General features: G+C 42.5%; 1 protein-coding gene across 1 annotated transcript in view; it reads left to right on the plus strand.

Annotated features, from left to right (window-relative positions):
* Window positions 1-17,244, plus strand: part of dnaaf6 (dynein axonemal assembly factor 6) — a 63,651-nt gene that overhangs the window by 8,959 nt on the left and 37,448 nt on the right. The gene's annotated exons all lie outside the window — the stretch shown is intronic.

Genomic DNA, 17,244 nt, shown 5'->3' on the forward strand with positions numbered 1-17,244 from the left:
GGGGGTGCTGGTGCTGGTGTTGGACTGGAGTGGACAAAGTTTAAAAATCACACAATACCAGGTTCAAGCTTTGCTTAAAGATTTGTAATTCAGATGCCAGTTGTCATAGTTGTGGATATGTTCACCAAGCGGGAAGTTGAATTGCAAACATTTCGTCCCCTGTCTAGGTGACATATTCAGTGCTTTGGAACCTCCTGTGAAGTGCAGCTATACTGTGTATTCTGAAATTTATTTGGTTCTGTTCCTTGCTGCTTCCGGTTGTCGGTTCCAGTTGTTCGTTGTAGTGGCCGGAATATTGGGTCTAAGTCTATGTGCTTACTAATGGATTCCATCGATGAGTGCATGCTTCTAGAAATTCTTCAGCTGTCCTTTGTTTAGCTTGTCCTATGATTTTTGTGTTGTCCCATTTGAATTTGTGGTCTTTGTCATCTGTGTGTGTGGCTACAGATAAAAAGTGTGGCACTGGGAAAGCACAGCTGGTCAGGCAGCATCCAAGAAGCATGAGAGTTGACGGTTCGAACGTAAACCCTCCATCAGGAATCTGTGTATGTGGGGGAGGTCAAAGGGTGCTGCTCCTCGGATGCTACCTGTCCTGTTGTGCTTTTCCAGCGCCACACTTATTGACTCTGATCTCCAGCATTTGCAGTCCTCACTTTTCTCCCTATGGCTACAAGGCACAGCTGGTACAAAAACAACCAATCAGAAGTGGACAATCGAACAGGCAATCACCATGGGACAGAACAGAACCACATAGAGAATGGTACTACAAGACAAAATGACTAAGCTACCAACAGTAGAGAAGACAACACAACAGACACCTGGGTAAGAAACCCCTACAGACACAGAAAAAGCCATACTGGTTAAAGGACTCCACTACAACCACAGGGACACAAAAACAACAGACTTCCTAGCTGCACTAGAATGTACGCTCAGAACTAACTGAAAAGACACAGCAAGCAGTCAGACAAATCATTGTACCCTTACTAACAAGCAAATGAGCAACCTCAAAACCTAAGAGAGAAAAGCCCTAAAAACACTCTCTCAAATGACAAGAACAGAGTCATGGTACCAGCGGACAATGGCAGGATGACAGTTATCATGGACAAGACTGAATATATTCAGAAATCAGAGAAACTACTTGCAGATACCGACACCTAACTACAGAGGGAATGTGACTCCTCATCACAGCTAACCAATAAACAACACACTATAGAACCTACAAAAAAACAAACTAATAACCAGGATTGACCTCCAGGATGAAACCAGAAAGCAACAACACCCCAAGATTTTACAGATTACCCAAAGTACACAAACCAGATTAGACCCATTGTGGCACTCCCTGAAATTCTATCGCATAAACTAGCAAATGAACTTCAACAAAAACTAAAACATCTTACTAATGGATCCAAACACTCCATACAATCATCACAGGAATTCCTAGGCAACATTGAGAATATAAACATAGACAAGGATGAATCAATGGTCTCATTTGTCACTTCAATTGACAAAACTCTAGCCAGAGAGACAATAGCCAACCTCTTGGACATGGACAACAGACAACACGACTGCTTATCAACAAGGACTGCTTACTCAAACTACTAGACATGTGCTTGACGACACACTTCACATTCAACAACCAAATGTATGAACAGATCAATGGAATACCCATGGGCTCATTCACATCTGGGCTCATAGCAGAACCCTACCATTAACCCTGTATTCCGCATTCTTATTTGTCCTTCCAAAATGGACAACCTCACACTTGGCAAGGTTGAACGCCATCTGCCACTCCTCAGCCCAGCTCTGCATCATATCTAAGTCCCTTTGCAGCTGACAACAGCCCTCCTCACGATCCACAACTCCACCAATCTTCGTATCATCTGCAAATTTACTGACCCACCCTTCGACTCCCTCTTCCAAGTCATTAATAAAAATTACAAACAGCAGAGGACCCAGAACTGATCCCTGCGGAACTCCACTTGTAACTGGGCTCCAGGCTGAATATTTACCATCTACCACCACTCTCTAACTTCGACCGGTTAGCCAGTTCTCTTTCCAACTGGCCAAACTTCCCACTATCCCATGCCTTCTGACTTTCCGCATAAGCCTACCATGGGGAACCTTATCAAATGCCTTACTAAAATCCATGTACACTACATCCACTGCTCTACCCTCATCCACATGCTTGGTCACCTCCTCCTCAAAGAATTCAATAAGACTTGTAAGGCAAGACCTACCCCTCACAAATCCATGCTGACTGTCCCTAATCGAGCAGTGTCTTTCCAGATACTCATAAATCCTATCCCTCAGTACCCTTTCCATTACTTTACCTACCACCAAAGTAAGACTAACTGGCCTGTAATTCCCGGAGTTATCCCTATTCCCTTTTTTGAACAGGGGCACAACATTCGCCACTCTCCAGTCCCCTGGCACCACCCCCATTGACAGTGAAGACGAAAAGATCATTGCCAACGGTTCTGCAATTTCCTCTCTTGCTTCCCACATAATCCTAGGATATATCCCGTCAGGCCCGGGGTACTTGTCTATCCTCAAGTTTTTCAAAATGCCCAACACCTCTTCCTTTCCAACAAGTATCTCCTCTAGCTTACCAGTCCGTTTCGTACTCTCCTCTTCAACAATACGGTCCTTCTCAGTTGTAAATACTGAAGAAAAGTACTCATTCAAGACCTCTCCTATCTCTTCCGACTCAATACACAGTCTCCCACTACTGTCCTTGATCGGACCAACCCTCATTCTCGTCATTCTCATGTTTCTCACATACACATAAAAGGCCTTGGGGTTATCCTTGATCCTACCCACCAAAGATTTTTCATGCCCTCTCTTAGCTCTCCTAATCCCTTTCTTCAGCTCCCTCCTGGCTATCCTGTATCCTTCCAACACTCTGTCTGAACCTTGTTTCCTCAACCTTACGTAAGCCTCCTTCTTCCTCCTTACGACATTCAACCTTCCTCGTCAGCCAAGGTTCCCTCACACTACCATTTCTTTCCTGCCTGACAGGTACATACATATCAAGGACACGTCATATCTGTTCCTTGAAAAAGTTCCACATTTCAACGACATCCTTCAATGACATTTATGCTCCTCAGATCCTGTCTTGCAGCATCGTATTTACTCTTCCCCCAATTGTAAAACCTGCCCTGTTGCACGCACCTATCTCTCTCCGTAACCAAGGTGAAAGTCACAGAATTGTGGTCATCATCACCAAAATGTTCACCCACTAACAAGCCCATCACTTGTCCCGGTTCGTTACCAAGTACCAAATCCAATATGGCCTCCCCTCTGGTCGGACAATCTACATACTGAGTTAGAAAAGCTTCCTGGACACACTGCACAAACACTGCCCCGTCCAATCTACTTGATCTAAAGAGCTTCCAGTCAATGTTTGGGAAGTTGAAATCGCCCATGACTACTACCCTGTGGCTTCTGCACCTTTCCAAAATCTGTTTCCCAATCTGTTTCTCCACATCTCTGCTGCTATTGGACAAGGTGACTGCTTCTTTCCTATTTCTGACTTCACCCCATACTACGTCCAAAGGCAGATCCCCTCGAACTGCCTTTCTGCAGCCGTTATACCATTTCTAATTAGCAACGCCACCCCCCTCCTTTTTTTACCACCCCCCTAATCTTACTGAAACATCTGTAAACAGGAACCTCCAACAACTATTCCTGTCCCTCTTCTATCCACATTTGCGTGTTGGCCACAACATTGTAGTCCCAAGTACCAATCCACGCCTTAAGTTCACCCACCTTACTTCTGATACTCCTTGCGTTGAAGTATACACACTTGAGCCCATCTCTGTGTCCGCAAGTATTCCCTGTCAGTGCTACCTTCTCCACAGCCTCCCTACATTCTTGGACATCCTGAAAAACAGCTAACCTACTTGCTGGATTACAAGTCCGGATCCCATCCCCCTGCCAAATTAGTTTAAACCTTCCCGAAGAGTGCTAGCAAACCTACCTCCCTGGGTATTGGTGCCCTTCTGGTTCAGGTGCAACCCGTCCTGCTTGTACAGGTCCCACCTTCCCCAGAATGCAGTCCAATTGTCCAAATACCTGAAGCCCTCCCTTCTACACCATCCTTGCAGCCTCGTGTTCAACTGCACTCTCTCCCTATTCCTTGCCTCACTGTCACGTGGCACCAGCAACAACCCAGAGGTGACGACTCTATCCGTCCTAGCTTTTAGCTTCCAGCCTAACTCCCTGAGCTCCTGAATGACCTCCCCACCTCTCTTCCTACCTATGTCGTTGGTGCCAATGTGCACCACGACCTCTGCACACCCTCCCCATTAAGGATTCTGAAGACAAACCGGTCTGAGACGTCTTGGACCCTGGCACCCGGGAGGCAACAAACCATCCGAGAGTCTCGCCCATGTCCACAGAACTGCCTGTCTGTCCCTCTAACTATAGAGTCTCCTGTAACTAGTGCTCTCCACCTCTCCCCCTTTCCCTTCTGGGCCTCAGAGCCGGACCTCGTGCCAGAGACCCGGTCACTGCAGCTTTCCCCTGCTAGGCCGTTTCCCCCCCCCCAACTGTATCCAAATACTTATTGTTGAGGGGAACAATCACAGTGATCCCTGCACTGCCTGCTTCCTCCCCTTCCCACCTCTGTTACCCAGCTACATGTGCAAGACAAATGTAATTTACAAGATTCCATGCAAAGACTATATGAAACACGATATAGGACAAACAGCAGACAATTAGCAACCCTCATTCACGAACACCAATTAGCGACTAAAAGCCACAAACAGCTGTTCCTAATAGCCACAGACACTGACAGATGACACAGATCACAAATTCGACTGGGACAACAGAATGAACATAGGACAAGCCAAACACAGAACAGCCAGAGAATTTCTAAAAGCATGGCACTCATCCATGGACTCCATCAACAAGCGCATTGACTTTGACTCAATCTACCAGCCACTACAATGAACAAACAGAACCAGAAGCAGCAGAAACAGAACAAAATAAATTCCTGAAGACACAGTACAGTTGCACTTCACAGGAGGCTCCAAAGCACTGAAGATGTCACCTGGCTAGGGAACAAAACTTCTGCAAATCAACCTCCCAGCTCAGCGAACATATCCACAACTACAAGCACCAGGTTATAGTCCAACAGGTTTATTAGGAAGTACAAGCTTTTGGAGTGCTGCTCCTTCGTCAGGTAGCTCGTGGGGCAGGATCGTAGGTCACAGAATTTATAGTAAAAGATCAAACTGTCGTGCAACTGATGTAATGTATTGAACAAACCTAGATTGCAGTTAAGTCTTTAATCACTTAGAATAGGGATGCAGGTTTCAATTGATTAATATGTAAATCTTTCAAGTCACAGTCCTGAGATAACGTCAGGTTTTATATTTAAAAAAAAGTGACATCTCAGCTCAGACAATGCATTAAAGGTGAGTTTAGAGTCTGTCTGGATCCTAACCTTGAGTCAGACTGGTTCTGTTTCCAAAGTAGGAATTCATAAAATATCACATGAACTGACTGCCTACAGATTATGTGTGCTTTTTGAACAAAATAGAATGTATCAGCAAATGTATATCTGTGAATGCAAATTCACCCCATAAACTTATGTGTGTGTACATGCACGTGAGAGATAAAGAGACAGAGAGTGTGCCTGTGAGTGAGAGAGAGAGATAAAGGGAGAGAGTGTTGAGTGTGCGTGAGAGTTTGTGTGCTTCATAGAGCGTATGCGCGTGAGTATATGCCACGTGGGAAGGTATGCGGGTAGGTGTGTATGTCCGAGAACATCTATGTGTGTAAAAGTGTGTGTATATATATATGCGTATGTGAGAGAGTATATAGTGAAGCTGGGTCACCTCTAGTGTGATATGAACACAAGATCTCAGTTGAGGCCATCCTCATGACTACCGAACTTGGCTATCAGCCTCTACTCGGCGACTCTGTGTTGTTGCATATCCCCAAGATAGACAGACTCTAACCTCGCACCTCTAATGCATTACCTGAGGTGAGATGTCACTTTTTTAAAAAATGAAATCTTAAGTTATCGTGGGATGGTCCCTTGAAAGAAGTTCTGGGATTTACATATTAATCAATCGAAACCTGTATCCCCATTCTACGTGATTAAAGACTTAACAACAATCTAGCTTTGTTCAATATATCACATTAGTTCATGACAATTTGATCTTTTACTACAAATTCTGTTTCCTAATATCCTGCCCCACTACCTACCTGACGAAAGAGCAGCACTCCGAAAGCTTGTGTTCCCAAATAAACCTGTTGGACTATGACCTGGTGTTGTGCGATTTTAAACTTCATCAGTTTGAGACATATGTAATGTTCTGCTCTGTCATCTCTTGTTTTGTTTCTGTCTGCCTTTTTTTCTTTCCTTGCAATTCTCTCACCTTGCATCTTGGATTATTACGGGAAGAAATGGACGAAACAGTGGAAGTTCTGAATACAGTCCTCTAACCCTGGGTGGTGCCAGACGACTAGAGGATTTGTAAATATTAAACTCCTGTGCAAAATATTGGAAAGAGATAAACCTGGCAAGTACTAAATATGGGTATTTGGTGGGGGAAGTAGAAATAGCAAATGAACTTTAACTGTTCACAAAAATTTCATTGACTGTTCACCCATCATGATTTGAACATAAGAGGTATAGTTAGTAAGTTTGCAGATGACACCAAAATTGTAGGTGTAGTAAACAACGAAGAATGTTACCTTTGGGTACAACAGGATCTTGATCAGATGGATGAATGAGCCAAGAAGTGGCAGATGAAGTTTAAGTTAGATAAATGTGAGGTGCTACAAATCAGGCCGGGACTCATTCACTTAATGGTAAGGCCCTGGGGAGTGTTGCTGAACAAAGAGACCTTGGAGTAATGATTCAAAGTTCCTGGAAAGTGGAGTTGCAGGTGGTTAGGATAGTGAAGATGACATTTGGTATGCTTTCCTTTCTTGGTCAAAGCATTGAATATAGGAGTTGGGAGATCATGTTGCGGCTGTACAGGATATTGGTTAGGCTACTTTTGGAATAATGTGTTCAATTCTGGTCTTCCTCTTATCAGAAGGATGTTGTGAAACTTGAAAGGGTTCAGAGAAGGTTTACAAAAATGTTGCCACGGTTGGAGGATTTGAGCTAAAGGGAGAGGTTGAATAGGCTGGGGCTGTTTTCCCTGGAGCATCGGAGGCTGAGGGGTGACCTTATAGAGGTTTATAAAATCACAAGGGGCATGGATAGGGTAAATAGACAAGGTCTTTTCCCTGGGGTGGGGGAGTCCAGAACTAGAAGGCATAGGTTTAGGATTAGAGAGGAAAGATTTAAAAGCAACCGAAGGGGCAACCTTTTCATGCAGAGAGTGGTGCCTGTGTGGAATGAGCTGCCAGAGGAAATGGTGGAGGCTGGTACAATTACAACAGCATCTAAAAGGCATCTGGATGGGTATATGAATAGGAAGGGTTTGGAGGGATATGGGTGAAGTGCTGGCAAATGGGACTAGATTAGTTTAGGATATCTGGTCGAGATGGACGACTTAGACCAAAGGGTCTGTTTCCATGCTGTACATCTCTATGACTCCAGTCAATCAATCATCAATGTGGCCAAACTTTAAGAGTAATGAATTAGGACAAAATTAACTGAAAAATGTCGATACAAATTTAAATATTGCTAAAAGCAGACTAGAAGTTAAGGCTTTTTTCTTACACTCATCAAAGCTAAAATGCAATAAACAGACTTGAAAAAGTGACACCATTTTATATGGCATGATAAAAGATGCTGTTTCATGGAGGTGCAGCAAGCTGTCAGTCTTAGAAATAGAGGATCTCCTATTTCAGATGGAAAAGGGGAATTATTTCTTCTGTCAGAGGAACTTGAATATTTGAAACTCTCTTCCAGAGACAGCACAAAGGCTGTGTCACTGAGGGATGATCTGGAGGCGAGGGTTAAGTGGTAAGATAAATCCACAGTCAGATAAGCCATGATAGTGGTACAGTAGGCTTGAGAGGTCGAGTCATCTGTTCCTGGTTTTAATTTGAACACATGTAATATTTGGCTTTCATCATCAGATTTGAAAGCAACAAGAGTCACGCTGAATCTTTATAAATATTGAAATATACAAAAACAGAAATTGCTGGAGAAGGTAAGCAGGTCTGGCAGCATCTGTGGAGAGAAAAGTGTGAACAACCTTGGTCCTTTATTTAAGGAAATATATCATTTCATTGGAGACTGTTCAGAGAATGTCCACTAAAATGATACCTGATGTGGAGAGATTGTCTTAAGAGCAAAGGCTAAACAAGTTGGGATTCTACTCACTGTGGTTTAGAAGAATAAGTGGTTATATCATTGAAATGTATCAGATTCCTAAGAGGTTTGACAGGGTAAATGCTGAGAGCATGTTTCTCCTTGGAGAGTTCAGGATCAGAAGGCATTTGTCTCAGAATAAAGATGTGCCAATTTAAGACTGAGAAGAGGACGAATTTCTTCTGAGGGTTGAGTGTTTAGATCTCCTTACCAGAGTCCTTTGTATAATTAGGGGTGAGTTAGACTCTTTATCATTGGGGAATCAAGGGTTACAAAGAAAATTCAAGAACGTTGATGTAAGGATTGTTGGATCAGCTATGACCTATTGAATGGTGGAGCAGGCTTGAAGGGCCAAATGGCCTAGTCCTGTTCCTATTGCTTACAATCTTAAAACAAAAATAACATATTAGGTCCAGTGATACTTCTTCAGATCTCTGATATCCTCAGTACTTAGTTTTATTTTAGACATTACAAATATTAGTTAGACCTCATTTGGAGTATGCTTGCCAATTCTGGGCACTACAACAATGTACAAGAGATTTACTTAAATGGTCCTTGGGATGGAGAATTTAAGTTCTGTGGACAGCCTGGAGAAGTTACTGTTCTCCTTAATGCAGAGAAGGTTAAGTTGAGATTTAGTATAAGTGTTGAGTGCAGTTTAAGCAAATAAAAAGAGCTGAGTTGTCACAAACCTTTGTTTTGCACAGCTGGTCACGTTAGATATATTGATGAAAGCAGGCTATGGTAGAGTAGTGGTTATATTACTGGACCAGTAATTTACAGGTCTGGACATGAGCTCAACTAGTAACATTGATGATTATAGAATGATGAGTGTACTCATGGAGGCCATTTGGCCCATCGGGTGAGTGCCAAATATAAGACAAACTTGGTCAGTCTCACTCCCTCGCCATTTCTTTGCAAATCAGTGAAGTCTGTTTCTGTTTAGTTTTTTTTAATTCATCCATGGGATGTGGGTATCCTGGGCTAGCCCAGCATTTGTTTGCCCATCCCTAACTGCATTGTTGAATGTGATGATGTGCTACCTCTTGAACCACTGCAATCCGTGTGAGCATAAAGGCGTGTACAGTGTCAATAGGGAGGAAGTTGCAGGATTTGGATCCAGCAGTACAGTTCCAAGTGCAGGGTGGTTCATGTTTCCAAGATCTGCTGCCTTTATTCTTCGAGGGGGCAGAGGTCATGGGTTTTTACCCAAAATGCTTCTCTGTTGTAGAACTACAGTAGTTGTTGCTTTTGAATACATCCTGACCTGAATCATCTCGGCATCCCTTTCTCTGGTTTCAAATCCTGTCCACTGTCCTAGTTTGTTCACCAGGATACGGATACTGATCTAGTTTAAGGATCATTTCCAAATTAACAGCTGTTTCCATCTCTAGTACTGGTCCCAGTAGGCCATGAAGTGAAACTCCAGTCTTCCTCACCACTCCTTCAACTAGGCTAATGTAATCAAATCCCTTGTATGGACCGTATAGAACATGTAACATGACCATTATCTATGGGCTGTCTAAGAATTGTGGACTGGAAATTTTTGGTGGACAGTACAAAATCTACGAGTTGCACTCCATTGGCTCTTCATTGACTACATACTTTATGATGTGTACAAACTAGAATGTAAAATTTACAGAAAACATATTGCCTTCAACACATTCTTCTAGGTTCTGGAGAAGTCCAAGAGGGTTGGAAAAATGCCAGTGTAATACCCTTATTCAAAGAAAAAGGCCAGTTAACTTAATATCTGTCATTGGGAAAATGTTGAGTTTATTACAAAAGCATTTAGAAATACACAATATAATCAAGCATAGTTTCACAAAGGGGAAATCAATCCTGGCAAGTTTATTACAGACCTTTGAGTTTGTAACAAGCAGGAGAGATAAAGAGGAGTCAATAGATATAATATACTTGGATAACCAGGGGACTCAATAAGATACTAATTACTTAATAAAATGAGCCCACAGTTTTGGGGATTGTATATTAGCTTAGGTGTCAATCCTCTAATAGAAGACAGAGTTGGGATAAAGGGACATATTCAGGATGGCAACCTGCAACAAGTAGTGTATTATGGGGATCGGTGCTGGACCATAATTATTTGCAACATATTAAATGAGAAAAGACTGCAGAAAGCTTTGGGAGTCCTCATGCATGAATCACAAGATGCCTGCATCTAAAGTCAGTGGGTAATAGTGAAGGCAAATGGAATGTTGGATTTTCTTTCAAAGAGAATGTAGTATTGAAATACAAAAATCTTGCTAACACTATACAAGTCGCTAGTCAGACCACTGCTGGATTACTGTGAACTGTTTTGGTACTGTTTTCTAAAGAAAGAAATGCTGACATTGCAAACAGTCAAGAGAGGTTGACTGGGTTGATACTAGGAATTGAGGAATGAGGACAGTTTGAGTAGGTTGAACATGTACCCAGAGTTGGAAGAATGAGAGGAAACCTTATTGAAACATACAAAATCCTGAGGGTAGATACAGAGGGGTTTTTATGCCTTGTGGGAGCCTAAGACCAAAGGATATAATCTCAGAGTAGAATGAGTCATCTGTTTAAGGTAATGGTAAGCAGGAATTCTTTCTTCCATAAGATGGCAATTCTGTGGAATTCTTTATCGCAGAAGGCTGTCAGAGTGAATCAATAAGTGTATCAAAGACTGAGATAGATTTTTTGTTTCTCTTTTTTTTTTCCCCCACACTACCACCTAAGTGCTTATTTTATCCCCAGCACCCATGGTGTGTGTGTGTGCAGGTGTGAGACACAGTGGAAGACACAAAGAAATCTTTATTCAATTTCCACCACCAGGAAGATAGGAAAACACGCGGGTGGCCAGTGACAAACACTGCCCTTCACATCAAAGGGCAGTGCTGTGTGATCAAGAACAGTGAAGGGGAGGGTAGGGACTAAATCAAAATAGAGTTGGAGGGAGAAATGATGCACTCCACTACCTGCGGCGAGATAGATTTTTAATTAGTAAGGGAATCAAGGGCTATTGGAAAATGGCATCAAATTGGAGTTAGGGATAATTAAGTCAGTAATGACCTTATTAAATGATGAACAGATTCAATAGGTCAAATAGCCTACTTCTCATGGCTTTATGGTCAAATTTATGGATATTATAATGAGTGTGACTGTTACTTAGCCCACTTCATAGTTTCCTTGGACCTGCAGGTTTTGTTCCGTTATCAGAACCCCAGTCTGACCCGGGGAGGTGATGGCCTAGTGGTATTATCACTAGATGATTAATCTAGAAATTCGGGAAATGTTCTAAGCACCCAGGTTTGAATCCCACCAACGCAAATAGTGGAATTGATTTCAATAAACATTTGGAGTTAAGAATCTAATGATGACTATGCCAATTGTCAAAAAGAACTCAGGTAGTTCACTAATGTCCTTTAGGGAAAGAAACTGCTGACCTTACCTGGTCTGGCATACACGTGACTCCAGATCCACAGCAATGTGAATGACTCTAAACTGACTTTTGGGCAATAACTGCTGGCCGAGCCCAGTGATGACCAAATCCCATGAGTTAATAAACCAAAAAAATCCTCTTGCATCATGATGCAGGTACAGGCATTGCCTGCCAATCAGAAGACTTGTGATCAGGTATACGTACTTCCTGCCAATAGGAGACTTGTGATTGGGAATTGGCATTGTCAGCCAATGAGGACACTCATGATCAGAGATAGACCCTAAACATTGTATTGAGCCAGTCTGACACCACAGCTACATTGATTGAGAAGTAAAAATACTTTACAGCCAGAAGCACTATGATACATGATTTTAAAGATAAATTCAAACAGAATTCCCCAAAACCATTTTAAAGGGCGGTTAAAAATCAATTGCTGTGGTTCTGGATCACATGAGCTATCACATAGTGATGTAAAGCTTAGGAATTCCTAGTGGAGTAAGTTTTAGATCTTCACTTTATTTCTTTTGAGTTTGACCTATTAGTATTAACATATAATAAAGAAATTACCTTCATTATAGTATCACTGAACAAAGGCTTATTCTTATTTACCAAGTATAGCCCATCATTCCTAGTCATCAGGCAACATCTGATCCATGATCACAAGACCCAAAATTAAAATAGCAGACATGATCTGTTCCCAATTTATGATTTTCCTGGCTGACAGACAGAACCGAGTCCCAATCACTGTTTTCTTGATTGATAGGCAGACCCTATTCCCAATTCTGTGTCTTCTGATTGGCATACAGGGTCTGTCTCTGATCATGAGTGTCCTCATTGGCTGACAATGCCAATTCCCGATCACAAGTCTTCTGATTGGCAGGCAGTGCCTGTACCTGTATCATTAATCTCCTGCTTCTCACCAGCAGGCAGGGTCTATTCTTGATCACAAATCTCCTTATTGGCAGGCAGGGTGTATTTCTGCTCATTAGTGTCGTAGTTGGTAATAGTGCCAATTCCTGATCACAAGTCTCCAAATTGGCAGTCAGGGACCTATTCCCGGTCAATATTCTTCTGACTGGCAGATAAGGCCTATTATCAATCACTGGTCTCCTGATTGGCTGAGATGCCCTATTCCTGATCAAAGTCTCTTGATTGGCAGACAGGTCCTATTCCCAAACATGATTCTCCCGATTGGCAGACAGTGCCTATTCTATAATTTGTTTTCCTTTGGCATCCTGAGTCCCTTGGATTTTCAATACTCTTTTATTCTCTCTTCGTCTTGGTTGGATTTTGTTATAGTTCAACAGATTATTTGGAAGCACTAGCTTTTAGAGCATTGCTCCTTCATCAGGGAGTTGTGAAGGAGCAGCACACCAAAAGCTAGTGCTTCTAAATAAACCTGTTAGACTATAACTAGGTGTTGTGTGATTTTTAACTTTGTACACCCCAGTCCAGCACCTCTAAATCATGGTTGGATTTTGGTTGTCTATTAGATTAGATTCCCTACAGTGTGAAAACAGGCCGTTTGGCCCAACCAGTCCACACCGACCCTCCAAAAAATAACCCACCCAAACCTATTTCCCTCTGACTAATGCACCTAACACTATGGACAATTTAAGTATGGCCAATTCACCTGGCTTGCACATCTTTGGAGTATGGGAGGAAACCGGAACACCTGGAGGAAACCCACGCAGACACAGGGAGAATGTGCAAACTCCACACAGACAGTCGCCCGAGGCTGGAATCGAACCTGGGACCCTGGTGCTGTGAGGCAGTAGTGCTAACCACTGAGCCACTGTGCTGCCATAGCTTTTGTTTTTCTCATTAACAGTTGGTTTTCTTTTTCTGTTCACTCTAAGTTATTTTGCATGAGAGGCAACTGCCTTATAGCTGCTGTTGCTTGTGTTTCGAAATATCAGTGCTGTGCAAATTAATGACATTAATCAATGATAACAACCACCACTTTTCCATCTAGCTTGGATGTATACAATGTGTCATATGACTGGAGGATTATAACGTCCTTATTCAGGAGAAATTGAAGAGTTACGGATATTAACCAGTTACTGCTACAAATTTTGAGTAATTGCATAAGCATGGATTTATTAAGGAGAAGTTGTACTTGATGATTCTAATTTTTGGTTTATATGAAGAAGGAACTCAAAGGATAAAGAGAATGCAGTTGATGTGTGGATTTTTAGAAAGTATTCAAGAAAATTTCTCACTAATGCTCGTTGGAAAATTCAAGCATGTGGAGGAAGAGAATATGTCGGGTTAGAAAGATTAACAGGAAACAAATTTTGGGTTAATGACTGTTGCACAGATCACAGAATGTTATTTTAGTGTTGGTGAACTTTGTTCTTGCCATATATTTTCATATATGAAATGGACTTGAGTATAAAGAGCCCAATTGTAATATTTCCTGTAGTCAAAGCTGTGACAAGCAAAAAGGAGGACTATTAAGAGTTTCAAATCTAGATTTTGTGCATAACACCTGCAACAAAATAACATAGCACAGAGAAAGTTATATACAGTAAGTTCAGTTTATTCTCACCAATTCATTATTCTGTCAGTGAATGCCAAATGTGATTATGCTGGAAAGATATTGTACTCATCTCAGAATTTGTAACATCTTTAATTTCTGAAAAGACATTATGTATGTATGTATGTATGCTATCTATTCTCAATTGTCCTACCTGATTGATCCTTCCAGAAGCAAACTGCCATTGTGTTTCTGTTCACCATAGAAGCTTTCCTCCTCTGTCTCTTTGTTCCAACAATTGCTGCTATCTTCTGGTGATCCTTCTTCTTCAGAAACCTTTTAGTCCTTCTCAGCTTCCTCATCCCTACAAACGCCGCCATGCCTTGGGATCTCCTCATTCCAACAAATACTGTTACCCGCTTTTTCTTGACAATGCAGACTAACAGCTTGCCTGTGTCCTTGACCAGAGGCATTGTTTGTTTTATTTTGTTAACGAATGTCACCATCCTTCCCGATCTTTTTCTCATTCTTTTTAACGTTGCCACCATCTGGAATTATCAATAGTAAAAAGAATTATGATCTACCAATAAAAACCAGAGAATTACAACACTCTCTACTAATAAAAACCAGAGAGTTACATTATCCAAAACACTAATTAGGTTGTGTCTTCCACCCATCCTTCTCCTCTAATCAAAAAACCATTCTGTGTGTCGCATTAGTGAGATAACTAGTTTTATTTACAGTCCCTTTGGAAATTTAGAATAGTGAGAATGGCAGTTAGGGCAGTTGAATGTTCCTTCTGCAGAATGTGGGAGGTAAGGGTCACCACTAGTGTCCCTGTTGACTTCATCTGTGGGAAGTGCACCCAACTCCAGCTCCTTGAAAACCGCTGGATGAACTTCGGATCATTCAGGAGGCGGAGGGGGTTATTAAGAGGATTTACAAGGAGAGTAGTCACACCTCAGGTGCAAGAAAAGGGCAGATGGGTTATAGTCAGGTGATAGAAAGGGAACTGGCAGGCAGTGCAGGGAACCCGTGTGACTGTTCCCCTCAATATACCGTTTTGGATACCTTTGGGGGAGATGATTTACCAGGGTAAGCCATGGGGTCAGGGCTCTGGCACAGAGTCTGCCCCTGTTGCTCAGAAGGGAAGAGGGGAGATGAACAGAGCATTAGTCTATGGGGACTAATGAGGGGGACAGATAGGAGGATCTGTGGGAATGAGAGAGACTCATGGTTGGTGTGCTTCCTCCCAGGTGCCAGGATTTGTGATGTCTTGCATGGTGTTTTTGGGATCCTTGAGAGCAGCCGCAAGTCATGGTCCACATAGGTACTAACGGCATGGGTAGGGGAAGTGATGGGGATTTAAGGGAGAAATTCAGGGAGCTAGGGTGGAAGCTTAGTGCTAGAACAAACAGAGTTGTCATCTCTAGTTTGTTGCCTGTGCCATGTGCTGGCGAGGCAAGGAACTGGGGGGGAGAGAAGTTGAACATGTGGCTACAGGGATGGTGCAGGAGGGAAGCTTTCAGATACCTGGATAATTGGGGCTCATTCTGGGATAGGTGGGACCTCGACAAACCGGATGGTCTACACCTGAACCAGAGGGGTATCAATATCCTGGGGAGGACATTTGCTAATGCTCTTTTGGAGGGTTTAAACTAATTCAGCAGGGGAATGGGAACCTAAATTTTAGTTCCAGTGTCCAGGAGATTGAGAGTAGTGAGGTCAAAAATGAGGTTTCAAGGTCGCAACAGTTCACCAGCAAGCAGGAAGGTGGTTTGAAGTGTGTCTACTTCAAGCCAGGAATATCCGGAATAAGGTGGGTGAACTTGTAGCATGGGATGGTGCCCGGGACTTGGATATTGTAGCCAGTTCAGAGACATGGATAAAGCAGAGCCAGGAATGGTTGTTGCAAGTTCTGGGATTTTGATGTTTCAGTAAGAACAGAGAAGATGGTAAAAGAGGAGGAGATGTGGCATTGATCAATAAGGACAGTATTACGGTAGCAGATAGGATGTTTGAGGACTTGTCTACTGAGGTAGTATGGGCTAAGTTTAGAAACAGGAAAAAGGAGGTCACCCTGTTGGGAGTTTCCTATAGGCATCCAAATAGTTCTAGAGATGCCTATAGGAATCTAGGCATTCTGGATAGGAGCAAGTGTAACAGAGTAGTTGTTGTGGGGGGCTTTAACATGCCAAATACTGACTGGAAATACTATAGTTGGAGTACTTTAGATGGGTCAGTTTTTGCCCAATGAGTGCAGGAGGGTTTCCTGACGCAGAAAGTAGACAGGCCAACAAGGGTGAGGCCACATTAGATTTGGTACTGGGTAATGAACCTGGCGAGCTATTAGATTTGTAGGTAAGTGAGCACTTTGGTGATAATGACCACAATTCAGTTATGTTTACTTTAGCAATGGAAAGGGATATGTATATAAAGCAAGGGAAGAATTATTGCTTGGGGAAAGGTGATAAGGCAAGATTTAGAATGCATAGGATGTGGAAGGAAACTGCAGGGGGTGGGCACAATTGAAATGTGGAGCTTATTCAAGGAACAGCTACTGCGTGTCATTGATAAGTATGTACCAATCAGGCAGGGAGGAAGAGGTTGAGCGATGGAGCTGTAGTTTACTAAAGAAGTTGAATCGTTTGTCATGAGGAAGAGGAAGGCTTATATTTTAATGAGACAAGAAGGCTCAGTTAGGGCCCTTGAGAGTTACAAGTTAACCAGGAAAGACCTAAAAAGAGAGCTAAGAAGAGCCAGGAGGGGACATGAGAAGGCATTGGCAGGTAGGATCAAGGAAAAACCCTAAAGCGTTCTATAGATATATAAGGAGTAAATGATTGACTAGAGCAAGATTAGGGCAAATCGGGGACAGTAGTGGGAAGTTGTGCGTGGAGATGGGGACGCACTAAATGACTATTTTTCGTCAGTATTCACACTGGGAAAAAGACAATGTTGTTGAGGAAAATACTGAGATACAGACTACTGGACTAGATTGGATTGAGGTTCACAAGGAGGGCATGTAAGCAATCCTGGGATTCTCTGGGAAGC

Source organism: Chiloscyllium plagiosum, unplaced genomic scaffold, assembly GCF_037043375.1.
Source record: "Chiloscyllium plagiosum isolate Xiang-an unplaced genomic scaffold, Cpla_swu_hap1 HiC_scaffold_11, whole genome shotgun sequence".
NCBI classification, from domain to species: Eukaryota; Metazoa; Chordata; class Chondrichthyes; order Orectolobiformes; family Hemiscylliidae; genus Chiloscyllium; species Chiloscyllium plagiosum.